Below are 4,737 nucleotides of genomic sequence, written 5' to 3' on the forward strand. Positions count from 1 at the left end.
GTGCCTGCTGGTGAGTTGTCCTGTCCCTGAGCTCAGTGACATCAGGCCAGGCACCACACCATGTCCTCTCTAGAGGGCACTCCATGCTGTGGCTGGAGCATTTGCATCCCCCAAATTCATAAGTTGAAATCCTAGTCCCTGATATGGTGGTATTTGGAGGTGGGGCCTAGGGGGCCAGTGGTCCCTGGAGATTGGTGGGTTTGTGGAAGGAAGCCTGTTGGGAAAACATATAATGGAAGCAGCACCCCAGAGAAAAACCCCAACATGGCGCCTAACGACCCTCTTTCTCCTCTTTTTTCTTTCACTGGCGCTAAATGTTCCCGCTGGCGCCAATGTTCAAATCCTGCGGGTGGGAAACCTTAGCCCCAATAAGAATTAACTTCTTGGGCTCCGGAACTGACATATGGAAGAGCTTGCCAATAAATGGGTGACCCGTTATCTACCTCAGCCATGCCACCTCTCCTTAGGTCTATATAAACCCACAGCCTTTTGTAATAAAGCAGAACCTCTCCGGTGATTTGTGTCGTGTGGTGTCTTCCATTTGTAGTGCGGTGCGGCGTCTTACAGTGGTGCCGAAACCTGGGAGACGGTGTGCTCGACAAACCGAGCCCCGTCTCCACCACCGCCGTCACCAACGACACATTTCGCCCTTGTCTGTCTTCTTGGGCGCTGGCTCCCTGCACTCACCACTGATCGGGTTTAGGTAAGTTCCCCCTCCCCAGCTCGCCAACTCCCTTTGGGCTAGCAGCAGGAAACGCTACCGTGATCGTCCGCAACGCTCCTGACGCCCAGTAGGGAGGAGGGAACGCACCCCACTAAGACCTTCACTGGTCGCAGTGGACCCTCTGGCGACCTGCTTCCCTTTGGGGCGTGAGGCTTTTGGGTTTACACGAGAGGCTCCCTGGTCTCTTCCTCCTCTGCGGAAGCCACTTCCCAAAGGAACTTGCCCCGCCGGAGCTGTGTTCAGGCCAGAGCTGAACTTCCAGCCCGGAGCTGCAGGTTCTGCTGGAGCTCTGTCCCTTCTTTCCTTGACTGTCTCATTCTGGTCGAAAAACTTTCCTGACGTCAGGTTGCCCGCAGCCTCGACCCTACAGGGTCACACAGACTGCACTTCATCGGTGACGACCGAGCTGTGCCCTCTGTGCCTACTCGCAGTGGACTGGTCACTTCAGGGACACCCACATGACCCTCCATCTGCTCTATGCTTCCAGGAAGCCCCTACGGCCCGGGATAATTCTTTTTCTCCCTTTGCTGTCCCTTCCTCCACTCTTTAACTATGGGCACCTCCTCGTCTATACCTGAAACCTCACCACTCAAGTGTCTCCTTAAGAATTTGGCTACTCTCTCTCTCCCCGGACCTCAAGCCCAAAATTCTTATCAGATTCTGAACCCAAGATTGGCCCGCATATCCATTAGATAATGACAATCATTGGCCTCCAGAAGGCTCGTTAGATCCAAACCTTCTTCGGGATCTTAACTACTGCCTGAGCCAAAAAAAAATGGAGAGAGGTCCCATACTTTGAAGGTTTTAGCCTTCTCACCCAACACCCCGCCCTCTGCACTTCCTGCTCTTCCTCTCAGGTCCTCCTTGCTTGTAAACCCCTCCCTTCCCCTACTTCTTCCCCTGACTTCGCAGATTCTTCCTCATTTGACCCAGCAGATGAACCCCCACCTTATCCCCCAGCCCCATCCGCCCCTCCTCTCCCGCTACACCCTCCTCTTCTTCCGCCTGATTCCACTGATCCTCAGCCTTCCATTTCATCCCCCTCCCCCCTGCTCTCTTCCACCGGTCCCACCTCCNATTTGACCCAGCAGATGAACCCCCACCTTATCCCCCAGCCCCATCCGCCCCTCCTCTCCCGCTACACCCTCCACTTCTTCCGCCTGATTCCACCGATCCTCAGCCTTCGTTTCATCCCCCTCCCCCCCACTCTCTTCCACTGGTCCCACCTCCTCCTCCACTGAGACATCCCATTCCCCTCCCTCTACTTCCTGTCCCCCGCCAACTACCTCTTTCAGTCCTTCTGTCACCAGGTCTAAGGGACCCCCTCCTACTCCCATGACGATTGCAACCCTTTGTGAGGTAGCTGGTCCTGAGGTTGTTATTAGAGTACATGTGCCCTTCTCCATGTCGGACATTACTCAGTTAGAGAGGAAGTTAGGCTCATTTACCACTGATCCCACCACTTACATTTAGGAGTTCCAATGGGTCCTGCAGGCATACAGCCTTACCCATCACGACATCTACATGCTCCTGGCCAATACACTTCTTCCTGAGGAAGGCGACGGGTCTGGGAGCTAGCCCAAGCCCATGCTGATGAAAATCATAGGACCAATCCCAACCACCCCACAGGCCCTCATGCTGTCCCAGAGCAGGATCCTCTATGGGATTACAATACCCCTGGAGGCTTACAGTCTCATGACCTTTTTGCATCCTGCCTCTTGGCGGGCCTAAAAAAGGCCACCCGCAAGGTCGTTAATTTTCAAAAGGTGCAGGAGGTCATTCAAAAGAAGGAAGAAACACCTTCAGAATTCCTGGATAGACTAAGCAAGGCCCTCCAGCAGCACACAAACCTCCACCCAGAAAGCCCTGATGGTCGTCATGTCTTAATGACATATTTCCTGGCCCAAAGCTACCCTGACATTAAAGCCAAGCTTAAGAAGTTTGAACAGGGCCCTGCTACTCCTCAGACCAAAATCCCCAGGGTCGCTTTCAAGGTGTTCCATAGTAGAGAGGATGAAAGCGAACGTTGTAGGCAGAGGGCTGAAAATGCCAAATTCCAAATGTTGGCCCAGGTCATTCAGAGAAGGTCATCACCACGCCGTCCGAATAAGACACCCCCTGGAGCTTGCTTCAAATGTGGTAAGGAGGGACATTGGGCCAGGGATTGTCCTTCACCAAGGATACCTTCCACCCCCTGCCCAAAATGCCACAAAAGGGGACACTGGGGGGTAGACTGCCCAATAACCTGGAGGGGAGGTTGGTCAGCCGCCCCACAACCCCAGCCTCTTCTGGGCTTGGCAAAGGAGGATTGACTGAGCCCTGGGCCTTCCCTCCCGACTATTACCATCAAGAAGCAAGAGCCTAGGGTCACATTTCTAGTGGATGGACGCTTCATTACCTTCCTCTTAGATACTGGTGCCACATTTTCGGTCTTGAGGGAATATTGGGGTCCTACCACACCCTCAAAAACTCCTATTGTCAGGGTAGGAGGTAAACAGATTTTCCCTCGAAAAACACCCCCCCTTATCATATTATATGCAGGGATCACTTTGTCCTTCACACACTCCTTTCTCGTTATGAGCCATTGCCCCATTCCCCTTCTGGGAAGGGACATACTCTCATTATTGAAGGTCACCATCCACATATCACCCTCCATCTCCCCCGCCTCTCATTTCCACATGATGATCCTAGGGACAGATACACCTCCATCATACACTCTCCCACAGTTAATCCTGAGGTTTGGGACACAACCACACCCTCTATGGCTAAATGCAGTCCTATTCATATTGTCTTACGGGACCCTTCAAGATATATTAGTCAACCACAATATCCACTCACAACCACAGCCCTCCTCGGATTAGAACCCATCATCCAGGATTTATTACGGAAGGGGTATCTTAGGCCTACACACTCTCCTTTCAACACCCCCATTCTGGCAGTTAAGAAACCTAACGGGTCCTACAGGCTGGTTCAAGACCTTCGCCTCGTCAACTCCTCTGTGGTCCCCATCCACCCGCTAGTGCCCAACCCCTACACCCTCCTCTCTCAAATCCCTGCTACTACCACCCACTTCTTGGTCCTAGATTTAAAAGATGCCTTCTTTTCTATTCCCTTGTCCTCAGAATCTCAGGATATCTTTGCTTTTACGTGGACTGACCCTCACACCCACCATTCTCATCAGCTTACCTGGACTGTCCTCCCGCAGGGATTCAGGGATAGCCCCCATCTCTTTGGCCAGGTTCTTGCCCAGGACCTCACATCCTTTCACCCCACCTGCCCTGACTCTACTCTCCTTCAATATGTCAATGACCTTCTTCTATGTAGTCCCTCTTGGGAACACTCTTAATCCCACACCGCCCAGCTTCTCAATTTCCTAGCAGATAAGGGATATAGGGTGTCTCCCCACAAGGCCCAGGTTTCCCAGTCTTCTGTCACCTACCTTGGTTTTCGTTTTACACCAGGCAAAAAAGGAAATACCACTGGATAGGAGGCAACTCCTCTCTAATCTTCTGGTGCCTCATACGAAAGCCAAAATACTATCATTCCTAGGACTAGCAGGTTATTTTAGGGTCTGGATCCCAAATTACTCTCTTCTAGCCAAACCCCTGTATGACCTAGTAAAGGGACCCCCTGGTGAATCTCTTGCCTCCTCCCCCCGCTACCACTTTCACAGACTTCAGCAATTTCTCTTAAAGGCACCCGCCCTTCACCTTTCTGATCTTTCAAGACCATTTCATCTATATGTCCATGAAAAAGGGGGGCAAGCACTTGGGGTCTTGGGTCAAAATTATGGGCCTACATTTGCACCTGTGGCATATTTGTCCAAACAATTAGACCCTACCATCCGTGGGTGGGCCCCTTGCTTAAGAGCTCTGGCTGCTGGACAAATTTTACACAAACAAGCCTCTAAGCTGACTTTCGGGGCCCCTTTAACTATCCACTCCCCACATCACTTGAAGGATCTTTTAGCTTATAGGGGCCTTCAAACCCTTCCTCCATCCAGAGTCCTGTCG

Source organism: Marmota marmota, unplaced genomic scaffold (genome assembly GCF_001458135.2).
Source record: "Marmota marmota marmota unplaced genomic scaffold, marMar, whole genome shotgun sequence".
NCBI classification, from domain to species: domain Eukaryota; kingdom Metazoa; phylum Chordata; class Mammalia; order Rodentia; family Sciuridae; genus Marmota; species Marmota marmota.